This window comes from Coturnix japonica, chromosome 2, assembly GCF_001577835.2.
Source record: "Coturnix japonica isolate 7356 chromosome 2, Coturnix japonica 2.1, whole genome shotgun sequence".
Lineage (NCBI taxonomy): Eukaryota > Metazoa > Chordata > Aves > Galliformes > Phasianidae > Coturnix > Coturnix japonica.
The window spans coordinates 100,718,556-100,741,628 of NC_029517.1; the positions used below are offsets into that span (position 1 = coordinate 100,718,556).

The 23,073-nt window shown below is 38.5% G+C and overlaps 1 long non-coding RNA gene across 2 annotated transcripts; it reads left to right on the forward strand.

Moving 5' to 3' along the window:
- Nucleotides 1-325: 325 nt before the first annotated feature.
- On the forward strand, nt 326-23,073 carry LOC107310211. 2 transcript variants are annotated; one of them, XR_001553517.2, is made up of 6 exons: nt 326-1,547; nt 3,228-3,282; nt 7,797-7,843; nt 8,186-8,333; nt 9,469-9,631; nt 20,231-23,073. It is a non-coding gene; the product is annotated as an uncharacterized LOC107310211 (long non-coding RNA). The 2 variants fall into 2 exon arrangements; XR_004306227.1 differs by lacking the exon at nt 326-1,547 and having other exon boundaries at nt 2,816-3,282.

Genomic DNA, 23,073 nt, shown 5'->3' on the forward strand with positions numbered 1-23,073 from the left:
CACACCATGTGTTTCAGTTTTGCCAGTTGTTTTATTTTATGGTGAAACTCTCCCATCTGTGGTCAGGTCTTATCTGATACCCCTGTTAGTGTTACCCTTTGTTGTGGGCAGCTGGAGGTTGCGTTGGAGGGGAGAAATGGTTGCTTTCTTTTTTGCACATTCCAAATGTGCAACTTTGTCTAAATATCAGTCTGTTTTAATAACAGTGTGTTATATGCAGAGATAACTCAGTTTGAAATTCAGGGTTGGGGCCTTGGGCCTGGTTTGGCCGCTTAACTGTGGTGAATCCCACCCATTCCTTCTGAATCTCAGCACTGGAGTTGAAATCTCATCTTGCTTTCTGCTATATGTTATCTGCATTCTCTGTTGATATTTGTGGGTAAGGTATATTTTCCATCTTACACTTACAGGATTTTCCATCAGAAGTTAGACAACAGGGTGCAGACTAATGACCGGGAGGCCCTTACTGGGTTATCATAGTAGGCAAACAAGGAGAAAAAAATGAAAGCAAAAGATAAGGCTATGCAGTTTGAATTTCTTTGACATACATGACTTAGGTATTTACGAGAATATTTTGTAGTACAGTACACTAATTGTATTGTTTCATAACCTCTCAAAGAAAGGCAACTGTAACATGGGACACTGCAAATAGCTTGCTATTCATTTATTTATTTTTTCGGAAAAAATGGGTTGAATGTAATGAAGAAAGATCAAAGTTTTATTTTATTTTTTTTTAAAGCATGAGTACATGTTTAATTTATCAGATATAGATTAAATATTGATTTCATTTATTATATATTGCAATAAAAGTACTAAATCAAATACAAGTACTCTGAAGCAATATGAATTTCAAAGGAAAGTGCTTGCTTTACCTCTGAAGAATATCTGAAGTTGGAAGTTTGTTTACATTTTTATTTGATTCATCTGCACAGTTTTGCTGCTGTGAGTGTGCAGAATCCAGTAATGTCCACCAGATCATGTGCAGAAGTCAGCAGTCAATATGTTTTTGCAGGGTGAGAACCTTCTTGTTATCATTTTTATCTCAATTTAATCAAATCTGGTGTTTTTTAACAGCATTTACAGACAGTAGGAGAGAGAAATAATGCAATTGTGTAAAACATCACTTAACTTTGCAGAAGTTTGTAGCTGATTTCTCTGTGGCTGCGTGATATTCCATTCCAGAGGATGACTTAAAGCAGAGTTTTGGTTTTAATCATGTACTCCCTCTTTGATTGCGTGAAGACACAACTCTTCCCCTGGTTTGAATTGTGATTAGTAGCTACTGAGCAGTTAGCAGAGGTGCACATTAGAAAATAGAAAGTTGTGGGGGGACAGTATCTGAAATGCACTGATCTAAGAGTGAAATAATTGATGCTTTTATGGCTCATTGCTTCTTTAACATCAACTAAAGATAGAAAGCAATTACAATATTTTACAGAAAAGATCATGGCATTAGTACTCATGCTAATATTTACCCTCCGAGTAACTCTTCCTTTTTGTTCCACCTTTTCTGAGATGGAGGAAAGGACTGCGTGCAGTTTGCTGCGGTGAGTAATCCGGTCTGGTTGAGTAGCTTGGAAATACCAGCATTTACCTGTCTCTTTGGTAAAACAGACCATGAAATCAGGAGAGATTTTCAGTGCTCTACTTTTCCCTGCTTATTCAGAGCAGTGTTTTTGCCTAATATTACCTAATCTATCTGAAAATTAAAATCCCACGTCTCAGTCACATGAGGAATAGTTCAGTGTTTGGGGAGTACAAAGTGTCACCATTTGGAAATTTAGTGCCAGTATCTTGCCACTCCAAATTCGTGTCGCTACACTGATGCCACATTATGTATTCTGATGAAGTTCAACACTGCTTTTCCTTGTCTGCATGTCATGTTCTCATGTTAATATTTTTCCAGTCTGCCAGTTTTTATGGCACTGATCTTCTTAGTTGCAATGCATCATTTGATTTAATACCACTACAGGCAGTGATTTATAACTGCTTCATTATTAAGAAAAACAGTCAAAATGGAAGAATACGGATGCATGATTGTGAGCAGTGCCATTAAACTGGACTAACATTTCATGCACTTTTCAGGAAAGCCTCTAAACACAACGAGGTGCTTGGACTTCTCCAAATTAAGACGCATGGGAAGTAGTGGTTCCCCTATTGGTTGATTTAGTTACATCAGGTTGATGTAGTTGTGCAGTAGGATAGGGAACTATATTGGTACAGCAGTGATGTTTAGGAAAGGTCACTCCAACTCCTATTGCAGTGCTTTGATGCACAGCGTATTTCAATGTGAATGCACCTATAAGCCCATAAATATCTATATACTCAAGATAGGCCTTGCAGTTTTTGGTAACTCTATTACTATTTGCAATGACAAGCTTATCACAAAAGAATCAAGAAAAATTAGATTTCTTTTAAATTTTGGATACGTTTTCTTTTTTTTCTTTCTTTTTTTTTTTTTAATCAATTCTATAGCACTTCCCATCCAAGCATCCAAGCATTTCAAAGCATTTGCACTGTTTATGCCCACTGTTCATGCCAGTCAGTCTCATCCCTGCAAGGACATGCTTTTTGCATGCTTTAGGGAAGAAAGCATTAACCCATGCAATTTTCTAAGGATCCCAAGTATGCTGAATTTCTCCCTCCTCAATCAACCTTTATTCATTTTTGTGCATGTCATTCACTTCTTTGTGATCCTTTGTGCTTCGAACTTTTCTGGCTTTGTTTCACCAATTTATCCAGGATTTCTTTTCGTCTCACTCACAACATTGATGTAATTATAGATTCTAGTTAGTTATTATAACTAATGTAATTTGCAGCTACCTGTTTATCATGTAAATGCACACATGTAAACAAGTAAAACAATTCTAGATCATTCGATAGATTTACTGATTCTACTGCAGATATCTTCTCGTGCTTGATGTTGATAGGGAAAAAAAAAACACTAGTTCAATTTCTTGAAGTTTTCAAATCAATGCTGTAAACAAGTTTTTAAAATGTAGGAAGGAACAGCTAATGATCAGAAAATGTTAACTGCCTGTCATAGGAATTGTTTATGAAAACAAGAGAGCTTTGTCTAGGAAGCTGTTGGTAGTGCCATGGATATGAAATTTTGTTTCCATTGATTTGACAATGATGTCTTTTACTATTCAAGGACAGGAGACAGAAAATATCAACTTTTCATAAAATACATCTTAAATGGAAGAAATTTGCCTTTTCCATTTCAGCAGGCGCTGTGGAGAGGCAGCAGGATGCAGAACAGAGACGAAGTAAAGAATAAAGGTATGTGATTATGGATTACAGTTAGAACAATCTGAGCCTTATCTACATTTTTCAAGTTCAACATGAACTCTGTAAACTCTGATAAATAGTTTGGAGCTGCACTTGCTGAGGCTCCTTCAGAATATGATTGTGTTAGCAGTAAATTCTCATCCATCACGCCTTCCATCTTGATTTATTGCAAGACAGATTTGGTACGATAGGGTTACTTGCACAAAGGATAGTTTTCTTTCATTTCAGATCATGTCACACAGCCTGTTATATGCAACCCCTAATATTGAAAATGAGTTTTTCCTAGCAGGGAAATCTTGGTAAGCTTTGCCTAATAATTGAAATCTCACCTGTAAGAAACCACTGCTACCATTTATTTTGCAGAGTTTAGAAAGGAGTCTACATGCCACTGCTTCCATCCTACCACTTTAGATATAAAATATAATCCTCTCCTCTAGGATTAATCAAGGTGATTAAGAAGCAGCTAGGGATGGTTTGCCTCCAATGAACAAAGTCACAGAGGAGCAGTGTTGGATTCTTTTTTGAGTGTCTTGGAGTTGTATGTTACAAATATCTGGCTCATGCTAAAAAATTAGCATCCCATGAAGGTGCTGGCAGCAGAGTGATATTTATATTCCTTATTTCATCAGAGATTTTCAAGGGGGTAACAACCTGCATTTATTCATCATCTGTGGGTTTTTAAACAAAACATAGGACTGGAAGTCTTCAACATAACCCTGCCTGTCACATCTAAAATTCAGGGGAATAAACCAGTTGCTCATCCTTGTGGCATATAGAGTGCTGGAGTAATGGGGCACTGACAGGAGGCATAGCGGTTACATCTCACTAGGGCTGCTATGTGTTTCACACCAGTAACAAGCCAGTACCAATGAACCTTCTGGCCAAGCTGCAGTGCTGAAATGGCAAAGGATAATGCTAATAAAAGTTAATAATTAAAATTAATAAAAGCTAATAAAAATTAGCTATGAAGGAGATGTCTGCCAAGTGATGCTGACCTGCACACAGCAGCTTGCAGACACCAAGGAAATGTGGGTACAGCAGTAGGTTAAGGCACTTGTAATGTTTATTTTTGTTCTTGCAAGGAGTTCCACAGCTCAGAAGCATCTCTTTCTACTCCTTTCTGCAGAAATGAGGTACACAGGTGGTGTGGTGTGGCTGTGTGTGCATTTAATCTATTGCTGTATGGGGCATACTGCTCCCTGAAGAAATAGTGCATGTGTCCCCAGGTTCAGCTAATGCTTTTTACAATTGTTATCTTTGTTCAATATTCATAAAGATATTTCATATTCTGTAATGGGAAATAAAATACATAATAAGTTCTTATGCTTCTATTTGAACACTATGTACCCAAGAATGACCTCAGACAAAATGGCTTTTAAAGAGGTAGAACGTTTGCAGTTGGCAAATAAAAAAAAGCCCTGCTTAGTATGTCCTTATCATTGCAAAATGATAATGTCAGTTTTTCCTTCAAGTCCAGCCCTCGATGCTCTGAAAAGCAAAAGTATCCCTGTTTTTGTTGTCAGCTGAAGAGTGAAAATAAGACTTTAATGAGAAATAATATCAATAAATGAAGAAGAAATTCACCACCTAATGTAATTTACCACTGATATCAGGAAAGATGCATCTAAAGAATAATAAGAAAGTCACATTTATGAGATTCCAACCTTTCACTAGCATAGAAAAAAAAATCACATAATCTAAATATAAATTATAAATATAAATTAATGCTAAGTTCTAAAACATCTCTTGAGACATTTCCCTTCAGTATTTTCATGAAAATACTGCATATATAATGTGTTGTTAAAATTGAGTTGGACGCAAACTCATTAAGTTTTACATAGGGAGAAAAGTCATGTTAGAATTCATCTGTTACTTCTCTCTCTTTCTTTAAGGTTTTGCCTTAATGAACCACTTTAGCAACCTGAAAAAAGTATGCAATTTAACATTAAAACTAAAAAGATTAGCACTTTTGATATGATTATGGATGTGTAAAGACTAAAAACGGTTATATTTGATTAAACTGTTCTGCCATATGGTTGACACTTCACAAGTAAAGCCTCTTAGAACTTCACATTTAAAGCGAAGGTGTTAGTTTCCATATTTCAGAGTTTAAGACAGTAGAGTTAAATGTGGAAGGCAGAATACAATGGAGAGTATCTGTCATTAAATGTCAAATGACATAAATATCAACATACATTTCCAGCATTACATTTGCTATTTCCTACCATTCTTTATTTCTCATTAAGAACCTCAAATGCTAAAGCGGGGGTTCATGAAATGAGTTTCTATCATGCATCTTGTCACTCGTGGACAAAAAGTCTACTTAAACTTCCTCCTCTAGTTCCTAGAGTTTTTGAAAGATTCAGATTCCATTTAAAATTCTGCTTCATTCTCACATGCATCGTTCCATCGTGATCTACTAGCTCGGATACATTAATCCATCAAAAGCAATTTAAGATGTAAGATGTTTCATTTTATATTTGCTATTCAGTAGGGTAGTCCTGCAATATTTGAATGCTGTTTGCCTTTTCTTCAGGTACCAAGATAACAAACCGTTTTTGCTTATTTTTTTCCAAGTGGTATTACTGTAGTAGATAGTTCCTCAGGCAAAGACTTTACTCCTTATTTCCGTTGTGTTCCTGTTGTGCTTGACTTAGCTTAGGCTCAATTCCATCAAGTCTGCAGAATAAATATTTGCTACATTTTTCAGCTTTCTAAGTTTTGAACTGTGTTACTTTCCACTGATTTTAAGACCAGAATTGACTAATAAGGCTAGTCTTATCCTCTTGTTATCATAGGTCACTTCATCTAGTTATTGTTACAAAGCCAATTTCTTGGCTTTAGAAGACGCGTGTTCTCCTGTGGATATTCAGAGATGGAGAATGCTGAGCTTCTGCATATAGCTTTTATTTTTTTTCCCCAGTAATTAACTTATTTCCCATAATTAGGCAGTGATCTCTATTTTTTAATTGAAACTGGTTTTGCTTAGGATTCAGCTCTTGATTGTCATAATCCTGCAGCATTACACAAACTTTTCTATCTGATGTTTTCTTTCCAGGGCAGTATTTATGTAATGGAATCAGATTTTCTTTCTAAATGTACTTTTTCAAATGAACTACCAAGGTCTGTTTTGCTTTGTCTCTCACTGCAAAGAATTTTCTTCAACCTTCCAAGCTGAATCTCTATTTTCCCAGTGCCTTTAAGGAATATTGAATCCAATAGTGGACGATTCAGCACAGATCTTTAAAAATATGATAATATAAAAGAAGGAAATGAGACCTCTTTGCCATACTGACAAATGTTAATTGACTTTTCCATTTTAAATGCCATGTGATTATATATGCATTTTCCTTTTAAAATGCTGTGAAATTACTTAGGCTCTAGCCTGGAGAAATAGTCTCACCATTGCTAATAAAAAAAGGAACTTCAATAAAATATGATATGAAGCCAAATAACTAGCATTTTACTTCCCCTCCCCCCCCGCCTCCCACCATGTAGTTAAAAGTGCTTAACAATTTGCAGATTTCAGATTTTCCTTAAAAACTGATTAATCTCCTCCTTTTTCCCTGCCAGTTTCTTAAAATCTGGCATATCAGAATCTTTATTTTATTTTATTTTATTTTATTTTATTTTATTTTATTTTATTTTATTTTATTTTATTTTATTTTATTTTATTTTATTTTCAGGGCAGAAGGAGGAATCACTCTTTCAAAATTCCCAGGCTCTAGAAATGACCTGCAGCTATTCTGACTAACACTGAATAATATTTCATGAGAGTCGCATTGGTTTCTGCAGAACCACGCATGCAGCAAGGTGTTGCTCAGCATGATTGAGAATAAGAAAAAATTGTCCCCAAAGAAAATGACTCATGCTAGTCTTCCTTCGCAGATATTTTAATAATGAAGTAATTAGAAGCAAGCCTGACTATATCTCAGGTTTCTTTCTCCCCAGCCACCAAGAGCTTTATTTTATGCCAACCTACAGGCAACACCATAGCTGATAGCTATCTTGTTAACAAGAGGATTTATGTTTTCCTTCCAAGTAGTTGTTACTCCCCACATCTCTCAGATGCAATACTCAAACTAAAAGAACTTATATAAAGTTTTGCTGTTTTAATTAATTATTTATATATTAAGCAAAATATTTTTATAGTATTTACTGAAAGCAGAAAGCTTATAAATACTTCACTGTATTGAAAAACACTCCTGCAGGATATAATCTTCATTGATCTGATCTGATTGTTAAAGTTGTCTCATAGCCTGGGACATGCAGAGACCCATGTGCTTATTAAACTCCTCTTTGACTGATAGGAATTAGTTTTGGAGAATGTGTTTCATAAATCCCATAGAGGATTGCAGGATCACATGTTCTTTGAAAGAGAGTATCCAAAAAGCACGTGAAGATTTTTGAGCTTCCTACTTTGTGATGATTTATTTATTTTTTTTTTTTCCTAATACATTTGTAGAAAATAACTTGTTTGCCTTCCTTCCTCAACAAACCTGCAGGCAGATTTTCATGACTGAGGAGCCCTTGAAGTCAGTGGCAGCTGAAGGTAAAACGTTGTCATGAAATGATGGTTTACTGTCTTTAATGTGAATGCTGGTGATATTTTAGTGGTAAAAAAGGCAGAAGCCTGACTGGAGATAAGTGCATTTTGTCATTGGTAAGGTGAAGTGCAAGAATTCATGATCATAAAACTACTTATGTGTGTGATTTTTTGTTTGCTTTCTTTTTTCATGGAGCCATCCTGGCTCAAAATAGCTATCAGTTCAACATCCAGAATCCCATGCTGTTCATAAGTTCCTTGTTACATCACAGCCTAGGAAAACACAAGAACAGACCAAGAATTTGTGGGGAATACTTCCCTCAATTTTCTTATCTCTGTAATTTTCAGCACAGGTACCTCATGAGTTGGATTTGTTTTTGTTGAGTGCACCACTTCAGAGGATGTCATTCACATGAGCAGGTATCATTGCAAACCTTGTCCATTTTCAGCATCCATGTGGTCATCTCTTGTGGAGCTCTGCAATTCTACTCCATAGGTATGAGACTAACATCCTCCTAGTGCTTTTTTCAAGCTGCCTCTGCATAGTTTCATTTGTAGTTTTGGTATGAGAAGAGACACTGAGCTGTTGACTCCTATATGTCTTTTCCATATCTTTAATGACTTTGCAGCTCTTTTGTATTCTCCATGAGACTCAGATTGAAATACTCTGGATCATGAAGTGGTTCTGCAGACAGAAGCTTGTCTATGACTTGATTCCACTTCCTGACCTTCTCTGGAAGTTCTGCTATATGCATATTTTAAAGATGAAACGATAAGAAGTGTACGTCATGTTAATAACGCTTGTGAACCATATAGTGAAATTGGCTTCATACTGGCTTCCAATTGGCTTCATGTAGTGAAACTGTCATCTTATTTACTTATTGTAATCTTATTTATGAGGGCATTTTCATTAGGTTTTTATTTTACTGGCCTTTAGAAAGAATAGGAATGAATACTGATAGGAAGTTCTGATACCGCGTTCGAATCCCCCCTGTGGCGCAAGTGGTAGAAGTGCCGCTCTGCTACACAGGAGGCTCGAATCCCGGCAGTTGGACTTGATGATCTCTAAGGTCCCTTCCAACCCACACCAGACTGTGATACTGTGAAGTACAACAACTGTTTTTTGGGGAAGGAGGGGAAATTGCGCAAAGTCTTGCATATTTTACAATATGCAATAAGCAACTTTTATCTACTTTCTTTTATCTGCTTTGTTCTCTAAAATACCTGCTACAGGTAAGATCAGGAGCTGAAGAGATCTTTGTTTTGAGATGAGATATTTTTAAAGACAAACAAACACATTTTATGTACATGTGAAAACACCATTCAGCCTCATCAATATTTCTTCTGCTGTATGCTATTGTCGCTATCAACTCTATTGCTTTCCAGCTACATAAAGATGTGTAAGATCATGTATGTGCAGTGCTCCTCTTCCATACTGTGGTTCTTTTCTTGGGAACACAGCTATCAAATACAGATTAATGCAAACTTCTTTTCTTTCCTTAATTAGTTCAGTGTAGAGCAGATAGTAATGTAATCTACGTTATACAGTTATATGATTTAATTTTACACTAGATTTAATTCCATGCAAGCTTTATACTAATAAGCTTTCACCTTATTTTCCTTATTGGTAGACAAAATGAATAATTGGACATGTAATTCCAGGCTTCACTGTCTGGAAGAACAGAGCTTGTTTCCTAAGCAGTATGCTGCAGAAGAACATCAAACCATTACTGATTCTTCAATATCACTGGCTGTATGATGTGCTCAGCACATTTCTCAAGAGGATAATGAATGGTAAGCTGTTCTTGTCAGTTTGGTTTTTTTTCTTTCTTTTTTTAAGTTTTCTGTATTCACAACAGATTTTATTTGTTTTACCTTACTGCTGCTGAAGCTGCTGTTCTGCTCCGTTTTGGTGTCTCATCTCACTTGCTGTGGCAGTAGTCCATTTCTTTTCTTCACTGTAGAAGGACACAGGCTCAGATCCAAATTCATTTCTATTCTCCCACTTTAAGGATGTGGAAACTGTCTTTCTCTCATTCTGATTTCCAAATAATTTGGCGTTAAGGAAGAAGGTCCTGCAAGGACCACAGCTATCACACTTTCTAGAAGGCAAATGAAGTTATATTTGGCTTCCTTTGTATTTTCTATGAACAAAATCTACAAAGTGATTCCAGTAAAATTCCAGAGCACTTGTCACTCCCAAGGGATGCTAGGATGAAGCAGCTTTTGACTAGAAAAGATCTTTGTTATCTCTGTATATAACTCTGACCAGTTAAGATTTTGTTGGAATTTAATTAGTATTTAAACTCATGGAGTTAAAACACATAGCAAGCAAAAAGTATTTCTCCTGACTTGCGGGAGTGCTCCTCCAAGGCTCCCAGTTCCACTATTTTTGGTGCCCTCCAGTTTCACAGTAGGGATTATATGTGCACAGTAATGCAGTATTTGGACAAATCTGAGAGCTGTTTCACATAGGCGTCTGGATAGGAAGCTCGGAGATATGGTTTAGGGGTTTTCTGTAGGCATGGTAAAGGGAGGACGGCTGGACTAGATGATCTTATTGGTCCTTTCCAACCTTGTGATTTTATGATTCTATGATACTATGATTAAAAAAAAAAAGTCAAGTATGGTTTAATAAAATATCTCTGCCGGATGCATCCTTCTCACCCCGTTCCCAATGAACCCTGCAACAAAAAGGTATTTATTTGTAGTTTAAATAAAACCCTGCAGAAGGCTTTTAGAACCCAATCGGTTGAGTCCTTACAAGCAATATGAGTACTTTGTATCTTTTTACAGAAGAAAACCTGATTTCCATGGAATTAGGGAATGACTTTTTAGTTTATCAATTTCTATTCAACATTTCCCATGAGTGAGTGTCTACTCTGAGCAACCATTAAATATCCCTTGGGTACCTTAACCTAAATATAATGAAAAGTCAGTTCACAACATTTCTTTGATCTTTTGCCTTAAACCGATGAAGAAGTATAAGTAAGAATGCTGATTTCATTCCATCCTGAATTATTCTTTTGATGAAAAACATCAGCACTATAGTCCTGCTTATTATATCATGTTGTATGCCCTATGCACATGAAGTCAGAGATACATTACAGGAGCTGTTGGCCTTAAGTTAGTATAAAAGCAGGATTTTTGATACTTTAAAGTTAGCAACAATTAAAAAAGCATTCCAAACAATTTAGTGAATCCTTCTGCTTCAAGGATGGCATATTTGTGTTCAAACCAATGCAGACACATAACTAAGCTATTTTATATGGTAAAACTACGTTATTTGTAGGCATTATTCAAAAGGATGTTACTCACACTGGTAAAAAATGTAACATTTCCAAATCAATGAAAGTATGCAGAAGAAAATTGCTGCTGTTTTTTTCAGAGAAGTTGTAAGATACTTGACCCTGAATAGCCAAACATGGTGGAAGATGAGGACAGAGAAGAAAAGAGGATTAAGAGGGTGAGATATAGTGCAGAAAGAGAAACAACTGTGTTAATGGATGGAAGCTACTTGTTTGGAGACTGTGAAGATGGCTCTCTGAATGAAGAAGAAACTTTTTGTTTTGATGAAGGTTTTTGTATGTTTTGGCAAAGATTTGATGCCGTTTCCACTATGGAGCTGTTGAGCTGCAGGTTTAAAGTGAGACAACTTCAGCAGGAGTGAGACATTGCCGTTCCTCCTATGAGATGATTTTGGTGCACAATTATTCCTGTCTTCCATCTCTCTGTGTGCAACAGAAACTAGCAAGACTGCTTGGAAGAGCATAATACCCTTTCCATGTATGTGAGAAAAAGAGAACATCACTCATCAGGACTATACAGACTACCTCATTTTATCAAGTTTCCTATTTATTTTGATGGAAATGGACAACAGAACTACCTGATGGCTTACAAATAGGTTTTGCCTTTCTTCGTCAGTTAGAAAAACTAGAAATCAAAGTAAGACTTTTGATCTCTACATTTGTATTTTTCAATAGAAGTTTTTGAAGTGATACCTGCATAATCAGAGGTGGAAAGACACATGGCTTCTCTGCCCATGCTGCAGGATAGCAAGGCAGGAACGACTGACTGTAGCCAATGCTGGCTTCTGTCTGAAGTGCAAGAGTGGAGAATCAGGCGTGACCTGCGTGAAAATCTTTATGTGTGACCCTGGAGACATTCAGTAAAATGCTGAATGTTTTTGGCCAGTTTAGTTTTTTCTTTAGGTAATGGCACATTCTGGGTTTTGAATATACCCCCCCCCCACACACATTTTTTTTTTTTCTTTCAGAATGACTTTGTAAAACTCAAATATTTGAAAGTGAATGTGAACAAGAGGGAAAAGGAAAATTGTAGAAATGAACATAAAAAGAAATGCTAAATTTGAAGTTAAATGGATTTCAGATAATCATGTCACTCAGTTTCCCAGTGTTATCCCTCGCTAACCTTATTGTCTCTTTGCCTATTTGCTTCCTATCTATTTAAAGCAGTTGTTTATCATTCACAGACTGATTAGTTCATCATGTATGCATTCCCAAAAGAAAGAGAGGATGATATCCCAAGGACTGAGATAGTTTTTCTACTTTTTGTTACATTAGTTGATGAAAACTGGGGCATTAGCATAAAACTCCCCCTTGCTAACACTGTTGATTAAAGATGGAATTGAAATTAAGCTCTTGGAACCAGACCCATCCTTCTCAAAGTTTGCATGAACTCAGATTTGGACTTCAGGGGATGAAAAAATGCTGTTTCCAAACTAGCAAAGCATAAGAGCCAGGAAAAGCTCATTTTGTTCCAAATGAGTAATTGAGACATGGAGGGCCCTGATTGTCAGTTGTTTAACAAGCTTAGTATGTGGGGTATTCTGTACCCCCATAAACCTGGAGTTAGGCACAAAAAAAAAGGGGACTAACCACTAGAATCACAGAATTATAGAATGGCTTGGCTTGGAAGGGACATTAAAGGTCATCCAGTTTCAAAATCCTGCTGTGGTCACGGCTGTCTCTCAGCAGCTCAAGGCTGCCCAGGGCCTCATCCAACTTGGCCTTGAGTGCCTCCAGGGATGGGGCACCCACAGCTTCTCTGGGCAGCTGTGCCAGTGTCTCATCACTCTCTGTGTGAAAAAATTATTCCTCCTAACATCTGACCTAAATCTCCCCTCTTTTAGCTTAAACTCTATTACCCTGTCACTATCGTACCATGTTAAATGTCAGTGCCCCTTCTAAGTTCCCCTCAAGTACTGTAAGGTCACAGAGGCCTTATGCTGTTTAGGCCACTGTTTGCTTATGTTCTTTTTCATCCTTAGTTTTCAGATTGATCTGTAATGGCAATTTCGTGTGCAGTGCCTGCAGGGTGCTGGCTGAAGGGCAGTTTGGTGGGTTCAGGTATCTGTCAGACATCTTCACATGGTATAGGGTTCACGATCCCAGTCAGATTACGATGTATTGGCTGAATGTATTCCACCAGACCATCTGACAGGGACATGCAATGCAGAGGGCTGTGGTGATGTAGGCAGTAGCTCAGCATTTGGAATAAATGAGACCTGATGGCACTTCCTCTTGCATGCTGGGCTGCGAGTGAGGTGTTAGGGGGTATGTGCTGCTGGTGGGTAGGTAGCCTGGGGCAGGTGGGGAGGAGGGAATGAAAACTGCTGCTGCTGACCAGCCATGAGCTCAGACAGGAGTAGGGACCAGATGGTGCTGCCTTGTTTGTATGGCCAAAGTAGGACAACTGAGGCTCTGGTTTTGCAGGAACACCCTGCTGCCTTGATGAGGCCTTGTTGCTGCCGTGAGCTGGGGCCCAGTGCTCACACAGCTCTGCCCAGAGAGGCACATGGCTGCGAGGTTCCTCCCCGTGCATCTGCAATTGTGTAACATCCCTCTTGCAGCTAAAGCATTTGTTTGCATGGAAAATCAATGCTATGCCCATTGTTTTCTCCTCTGCTTTTCACCCATCTTATAATGTGATTTAACAGCTGGAGATGAGGAGGAGGCAGCACCATGAGAGCAGCCAGCTCTCTGCAGACAGGCAAAGAGTGCTCAAGGGACTGCCACTGGCCCACAGATGACAGATGGGGGCTTATGGTCTATAACTTAACAGATGGATCGCAGCTCTGCTTTTGACTTGCATGGAGAGAGTCGAATGATTCTGGTGTGGCTAAATAAAGGCAGCTAATCAGAAAGGTCTGTGATTCAGAGTAGTGAGTCGGGAGGATGCAATATGGAGGGACAAAAACCTTGTGGTAGTGACTAATGTGTAAGAACAATGGAAAGAAAGATGAATTATTGCCTTGATTCACATTCTGTAAATTTCCTTTTCATCAAATAAGCATCTTTTTTTTTTGGTCTGCAGCTCACAAGCACATTATTCTGTGAAAAAGCAGGATTTTATTTCAGAAAGCAGTGAGACAATGAGAAAAAGGCATATTACATTTCAGTGTGACTTGCTGTATACATATATTTATATACGTATATAACTCCATCCAAAACTATTTTACATGCCAGCTTTACCCTCTGCAACTAAATTGACAAAATCAGCAAGGCTTTCTGTGGTCTCTGTTCATCATAGTGAAACATGGCAGATTTATGTACCTGTCATTGCTGATAGGGTGCTGCTGCTTTCTTTTCTTTTTGCACTACTGTTACGTTTATTGCTTCAAAACATACTGCAGTAGAACATGTGAAATACATTATATACTTCAGGAGCTCTCATGATCTTTATTACAAAACTAAGCAAAATGAAATGGGATATAACATGGTCATGGTGTGTAACCCCAAGAGGGTATTGTAAATGGCTTGCCATGGCAGGCACTCTCATAGTTACTTCTCAGCAGAAGGATCATTGCTTGTGCTGTTGAGCTTCTTTTTACCTCCCTTGTGATGCTTTCTTTTCCCACCTTTGCTTCAAAGTATGTCTTACTTTCACAGCCATAGTTCATAACTCCTATTTGCTTATACCTAGATTTCTGCAGTCAGAACTGTGTACATATGATTGTGTCAGGCTCCTTATAGTAATGTTGCAGAAAGGAACCAGGTCAAGACACGAACTTGTGGGTACTCCAGGGTTGATTTTATTAACAAGCTCAGTGCTCAGTGCAACATGCATACAGAGCTTGGGTCACTCCTAGTGACTGACAATCAATCTTTACAAAGGTCCTATATTTATATGATCAGGAAAACATTACATGACTTATGTTATTCATTCTCATGATTAATCAATCTATCTTCAGTTCTTCTTTCCCAAAACGCTGTGTTCCATCTCAGGCCCAGACTTCATGCTTCACGTGTTATTCTTCTTTTGAACTTGTCCAAAAATTCATTATCTTCTTTCATCTGAGCCATCTGAGCTAGACCAGTCCATTCCATCTGTCTTATGGTTAAACTATACATTTTAACTTAACTACTAAATAGCAATGTCAGCACTACTGTTGTCTACCTCTGCTGTTTTATAACTTTACAATAGTCTAAGAAACAAGGGGCAACTATGTTAGCTGACAAAGCCTTCCCCTTTTTTTTCTTTCTGTGGTAACGAACCTTTCCATATTATTGGCCTCCTGTTAATATGGAAAAATATACCATGGCTTGCACTCTCAGTTGCATAACATCTCTGTGGTATGACTGCTGTTGTTTACTGACAAATACTGTCAGGAATGTCTGTCTTGTATATTTTTTAATTCATTCATGCAGTTTGGCAGCTGGAGAAAAAGAAGGTCAGCCAGATCCCTACAGAATATGGGTGAATGCTTCTTAGATTGCAGTGTGAAAACAATTACATGTTTACTACACGTCTGTGTAATTGAAAGGTCTACTTGGTTTTGGGATGTGGACGCTGGCAGTTACAACCAGTTATTCCCTGAGGGCTTGTGGGTATGTGGTATTATCTAACACTGGATTGTACACTTCCCCACTGCAGTGTGGGAAAAGCTGCAGAGTGAATGGCCTGTGAAACAACATCCAGGCCTACTGTGACCTGACATTTTCTTGAAGTTCAGTAGTATTATTGCCATTTTCATGTTTGGCTCATCCATTTCTCTTTCTAATAAGTCTCTGGAAAGGTGACATACAGTTTGTTTTTCATACTTAAATTAAGTTGTTCCATTTCTGTACCAATCATGATTTTTTGTTTTGATCTGTATTAAATCCTCAGTAAAATATATTATTAATTATTCATCCTCCAAGAGATGTTATAATTGTTTACTGAGATGCACTCAGATTTTGTAATATCTCAGCACTTTAAAGTCTAGTGAAGCATAATATAAACCCTATACTATATAAAGTAACCAGCCTTATGCAGAGTGTTGTGAAATACCTAAGGTGCCGTGAAACAAACACATCAGCACAAAAAAAAAAACCACAAGTATTTTAATTCAATTCAAACCCTTCCACGTTTCTTCAGTCATGCACGTAACACCGCCAAACAGACCCTGAAGTGACTGTTGGATGTGGCTTCCCAAACCTGCTGCCTTACTGGGAGCAGATGCTGTGCTTCTCATCCTGGTGATCTGCCCCCTGCTCAGTTCTTTGCTTGGGTTGCTCAGCAATGCTACACTGTGCAACAGTGTGCAGAGACTGAAGTCTGGGGAGATCTACTGACCATTTTGGAATGGAAGTCTCTCTTTTGCTCTCCTTGTGCTTAGTACATCACATCCCATGCTAGTTTATTGCTGCAGGTAATAATGTGCCTAACTTGTGTTCCCTTGTGGGTGAACTGCTTTGTTCATGTGCTCAACCATCAGACTAATACTGGGCAGCACAAACTTCTCTTCAGTGTCAGTATTTCCTGGTCTGAGTGTCCTCATTGTGTAGCATCCTTTGCAGAGCTGATTAAAATCAGTGTCTGTTGTCACTGGGTTGTAACTGAGGTTGCAGTCTCATCCAGCCAGCAGTTCCTCCAGGGCATCACTGCACAGTTCGGTTCCTGACCATACACACTATGCAGCTTCTTTTCTACATGCACCTCTAGAAGTTGGCCACTGTACTCTGCAGTGCTGATGCCACATAAATACAAGACTTACTCTTCATAGCATTGCTAAGTTTTTCTAGGCATAATTGTAGCAGTGGTAATTTATTTATTTTTTAAAATTTTATAGTTTGCTTTAAAAACTGAAATACAATGCTGCTGAGGTGTCTTCAGGGCCCAGCACTGATGGGGAAGGTAATGGAGTTCTATCCTCCCACATAAGTCCTGCTCCCATGCTGGTCTGCTGATCTCTTCTCACCCCAGCAAGACCAGAACTGCCTCTTCTCTTTTCTCAGCTTTTTTGGCACCCCAGTGGGTGCCCACATTTTGCACCATGACAAGGGATAAGTCCACTGGGGAAAGGGCAAGGAAACATCTATGTGCTTAATCTCATCTCCTTCTCTCTGTAGAACTGCCTCTGGATCTTTTTACCAATAACGAACCAGCACAAAACAGAATTTTCTTGAGGTAGTGGATAAAATGCCCACACAAATCTGAACTACTTGTAGGACAGGTTCAGTGATGAAGGAATTCCCAGAAGCTGCTGCTTTATGATCTTTCCACTGTTTCCAACAGTGTTTTAATCCTTCTTATAAACTCATCTTGCACCTCTGTTTCTGTTATTATTTGTAGATACACAGAGATGAGAGTCTCTGCTAACAGTGGTACCATGCAGCTTTTATGCTACAGCTTTTCAAGATCTGTATAAACTGCCAGGAATTATTGTAACACAGCGTAATCCAAATACGTGAAATGAAAGAAGATAACTGAGCAGTGACCAGCACAAAGAGATTGGCTGCCTGTTTACCACAGACAGCAGCCAGACAAGACTACAGCAGCAGTGCTTTTGTCCAAATGCACTTGAAAACGTTCCAATTTGTTTAGATTTCTTTGTTTATTTCAGCTCTTAAATGTTAAAAAAAGGAGGACACACAAGGGAACACAAGCATTGGGTAAGTTCTGCCAGCAAGATAGATAATTACAGGACATAAGAGCCAAGGGATGTTAGTGTGAAGCACCACATGAATGACAGCACTACAGTTGTGTCTGTTCTCTTCTTGCATATCTTTGTACTGCAGGTCATATCATATACGTCTATTACAGACAGGGTAAATGGTTTACAATTAGAAAGATACACGTGAAGCATTGCTTGTCTGTTGGAAAATGACTTAGTGGTAGTTTCAGGTTGCACAGGTGCCCCCAAACCTCATGGCCACTCCAACAAGTAAGTTGGAGCGCCAAGGATTCCTGCACTCTTTACCCTTTTTCTTTCCTTCTAAGGACAGCTGATCACTCACAAGTGCAGCTGCTGTTACAGAGCACTCACTGCATTTCCAGGCTGAGCCATGGGTAGTGAAGGTCAAAAGCTCTTTGCTTTGTTGTGCAGACCTCAGTTTTTAGCTGGAGATCTTTCCACTTTCTCCTTAATTTCTGTTGTGCTGTGCTCCTGCTGCATAGTTTGCATATATTTACATAAATTACTTTCTTTCACAAATGCTTGTATAAATGCACATGCAACTTTTCCTGAACTCATTTCATGTATTAAGACTCCTATTTTGTACTTTTTATAGTACCCAGCATCACTACAATATTACTCCCCTGTTAGTGTTCTTCAGCAGGTATGGTCCCGTTCTGCTCCACAGAAATGTTGCCAACATGTGCAATTTTATCAGCAATCTCACAGTGTTGTTCAGTGAAGTTCTGGTTTGTGCTTCCATGTAAAAACGAGACTTCCAGCTTACATGCTACAAGAAGAAGGGTATTGTTCTAGCCATCTTAGTGACAAAGAGCTTGAAAAGTTAACATCAGAACACTCTCAAAGAGAGAGAGATATAAAGTATTTCAGTTCTGCCAATCTTGGCTTGGTTTCTTGAGTGAAGGAAAGCTATCATTTATTAACAGGGTCAGTTGTGACAGGACAAGGAGAAACTGTTTCAAACTGAAAGTGGGAACATTTAGAATGGACACAAGGAAAACGTTTTTTTATGGTAAAGGTGGTGAGGCACTTGGAGACATCCCCGGTCAGGTGCAGAGGGCTTGGAGCAACATGATCCAGCTGTAGGTGTCCCTGTTCAGTGCAGTAGAGTTGGACCAGATGACTTTAAAGGTCCTTTTCAACTCAAATGATTCTTATGATTAGAAGAGGAGCTGATAGAACCCTCTACAATGAAGGGTTTACTTCATGACTGCTGTATTTAAAATCTTTGGTAACCTCTTTATCTCTCATCTGTTCCAGGGTCAGATGCATCAGCCAAAGCCTCAACTACCCAGACGTGCTATGGCTATGTGACATTGTCACATCCTGCAGCATCTATGACAATGTTACTGCTGTGGAGGGAGTGAGGTCACCAGGCTGTGTAGCATACCCTTTCTTATCAATTTCCATCCTTTGCCAACCCATACAAATGGTCTCAGTCAGGGAGAGCTGACAGACAGAACAAATACAGGGATATCACAGCAGTTTAAATCCCTAGATTTGATGCCCAGTAGCTTTAATAATAGGTATTGACATTAGAACTGTGAGGGGGTGTATCAAACTGCCAGTAGTCTGGTAGTTTGCTCTTTTTCACCTCGAAGCTCTTTTTGATGAAACACGAAAAATTCTCTTACATTTACTGTCACATTAAGATTGATTTTAATCCACATTTTTAAAGCCATTCTTTATGATTATTATTAAAATAAAAAAACATTGCCCTGATGATTCTTCTCCTTTTTCAAACATACTTTCAGTGTTTGTTTTTTAATCCCTTTGAATTTCAGCTAGATTTCATGCCTTGTGCATGTAACTTGCTCCTTTACACTTAGCACAAGTACAAATATGAAGAGGGCCCACAAGCTGGCATTTTTATTGTGAGTAGCCTTGAAGTTTCTTTGTTAGGGAAAGCCCACACACGCTTCAGTCTGCCTTGAGGATCGCTAGAAATTATTGTTTATTGCTGTGATAATTATTAGTTGGTGAATTTTATCTCCTCCTGTGAGCTTCTCTAAGCAAGTGAAGATACAGCCTCTCAGTCTAATGATAACTGCTATTTTATAGATCTTTGTTTGCTCTTTCATTTTTGGATAATGCTCACGCACATACAGTCACACGCCATTTGCATAATGTCAATACTTCATAACTCATTGCACTTCCATTTCAAATTTCACAATGTAAGAATGCCACAGAGCCAGCTCTCCCAAGCTTTGCAGAATTAATCGGCTGCATCTCAATCTGAATCTGTTTCAGTGTGTCTGCTTCAGCCTTATGCAGCTGTGAGCACTATGATGAGAGAAAGGCTGTGTTGGTAAGTATCCCTCACCTCTGCTTGTAACTGTTTCTATGGAGCATGCATAGAGAAACTGCTGTCAAAGCCAGACATACCAATAACAGAAGAGGAACCTGGAGGGATGCAGCTCTGCTTTTGCCTGTGGTCCTCCATCCATATCACAGCTCTCCCTTCTTTCCTACAGATTCAGCTCAGCTGGATCCAGTTTACTGCTCTCCAAGGGGACCAAGGACAGCACCCTGCCCACTTGGACACCTAGACTTTCTGGCTTGGCTGCACATCAGCACTTCTAATTGAAAGAGCTGCGGGTGCTTTTACTACTGTTTTGTTATTGTAAGAAAGGAAGGTTGTGAGATTGCTGTAGGTATTGAATGAGATGTAATTTTCCAATATTGCTTTTTCTAGACTGTTTTCTTAACCTAACCCAGGGTCTCTATCACTCCCTGTGATGCTAAGCTACATGCATACTGCTGAATGACTGTCCCCTGTGCTTCTTCTTCAGGGAGGCCCAGTTTGCTTCTGTTCCTCAGCCCAGAGGTGATTAGGAAAGCTTTCTTACACCATATGTCTTTGCCATTGCCCTGTGCAGTGTCCTGTTAGTGCAGGCATGAGAAAACGTAAGACTATAACAGCAATTACTTTAATTTATGTGTGAACACATTAATGGGAGTATGAGTTCAGGCTTAGTCATGGTAAGTTGTTAAACCTTCTAAACAACAACAAGATCAAGCACTGAACAGTGCTGAGGCTGTACCATTTCCTCCCCTGCAATGAAATCCTCCATTTCTATTACTATTTTGCATCTGTTTATTGATGTCAAGTATGATACAGACCCAGGCTGACGGCAGGGAAGAGAGCAGCAGTCACATGGACATAATCTCGTCATGTAATGTGAGCACATCCACTCCTGAGACAGTGGTGGCCTCTTACCTCCCACATCTGGAGGAATCTCCTGAAAATCTGTAGTTTTAGAATTGTCATGAGACCTTTGGGGTGACTTATATAGCTGACTTGGCTTTTACGGTACCCTTTTAATTGCATGGAGAAAGAAAGACTGTGGTGTGGAGCAGGTGGGGGCCTCTCCATCACTGCTCTGCCTGGGGTTCCACATGCTCTGAGCACCTGCCTAACATTTGGTTAGCAATTTTAGGAAAAGGACTATTCACTGCATATTTCTAGAAATCAAGACGGTGTAAACATTTTCCCTAGATGAATGAAAACCAGATGTCAAGTCATTGTCCATTTTTTCTTCTGGATTTCTGTGTAGTTACAGCTGGTACCAGCTGGCAACTGGGGACAGGTGGGCAAACAGGCAGAAGACAACTGCCTGAGTGCCTGGGATTGCTCCACCTGCCAGTGCCTGATGCAGCCAGCAGCTGCCGGACACTTGATAACTCTGTCCCATGTTTAGGAACAAAGCAATGGCTGTATCTTGTCTGTTTTGAAACACAAAGCTTGAAATCCTGGGCTAAGAGAATAAACGGCACAACTGTTGACAACTGTTGCTCTTTCCATGACTTTAATCTCAGATGGGAAATGTGTCTCAGAGGACATAAATAAAGGGGCTCCTAAGGTAGAATAGAGTTGTTGAAAACTTCCTATTTTAATAAAGCTTTGATGTCACTGAAGGTTTGTGTGAAAGAATAGCTTATGGAAAAGTTTTGAAAATGTTAATGCTCTCAATACAGTCATTTTTGGAATAAAACATTTCAATTTTTGACTTTGAAATGATAGGTTGAGTCAACTTAAATACATCCCATAAAAATTCATTAGTCAAAATAAAATTAAAGGAAAATATTTCCATTAATCAGAAATTTGCATTTGCCTCTAAAATTTTCCTGTGGGAAAATTTAAGTCTTTGGATATAGTTTTAGCTTGGAAATTTCAAAATCTTCATGAAAAAAGTCTTCTCCCAAGCATCTGTACCAGAAAGCTGCACATTTTCAGAAATATTTACAAAGGCAGCATGAAATGAGGAAGTTCAGCACAGTCAAAAAGCCAGAATGGATTTACTGTGGGCCCTTTGGTGTCAGATAAATCACTCCACCATGTAGCACTCCTACAAAGCCTGACTGGCTGGCAAATTTCTTGTTCTACAATGTTAATAAATGGAAATGATGACTGTTTAAATGGATAATGCTTATATTTTTAAAATTGAATTACATGGCATGAGCTGATCAAAAGCGTTTATCTACAATTTCCTTCTACGCATTTAATTAGTATTATTTTTTTATTACTGTAAATTCTGTACTGGGCATGGATCCTAACAGTAATTGGCTTTTATAGGAAACAAAATCAGAGGATACGTGAGCAATACAGACTGTGCCATCATTATGTACCAGGTAGCAAGGGGAAGGATTTACATATACCATACATTCACTCAAAATTCACTTATTTGCTGCTTTAATTATTATTATTTTAGGAAAAATTTCTTCTCTGAAAGTGTGGTCAGATGCTGGAATGGGCAGCCCAGGGAGGTGGTGGAGTTACCATCCCTGGAGCTGCAGATGTTGTACTAAGGGGCATACTTTAGTGGGGAAATAGTGGTGGTAGGTGGATAGTTGGACTGGATGATCTTGGAGGTCTTCTCCAACCTTGGTGATTCTATGATTTATTCATTCATTTATTTATTGTAAGACATTCACGCATTTCAAATGTTTTCTTAGTCAGTTTATATAGCATCAGGCAAACACTCCAGTAATGATTTTAGTATCAAGTCAGCTCCAAAGGATTGTATTTAGTATTGCATATAATCAGTCTTTAAGTACACTGCAAATACAGGAAGTGTCCGTATTGACTTGTGTGATTGTAATCTCTATAGCTCTGTGGTTTCACTAGCATCATGATTCCTTTGAATGTATTTATGATGCTGTTCTCTGTGTGTCATGAGTATTTGTGTTAGTGTAACACAATAAATTGCTAGCAAGAATCTTCACGGCTGTGGGTCTTAACTTGCTACAAATACTGAGCAGGTATTTGTTGTTTCAGAGAATGAATTCCATAAACACCCTCATGAGTAAACTTTTT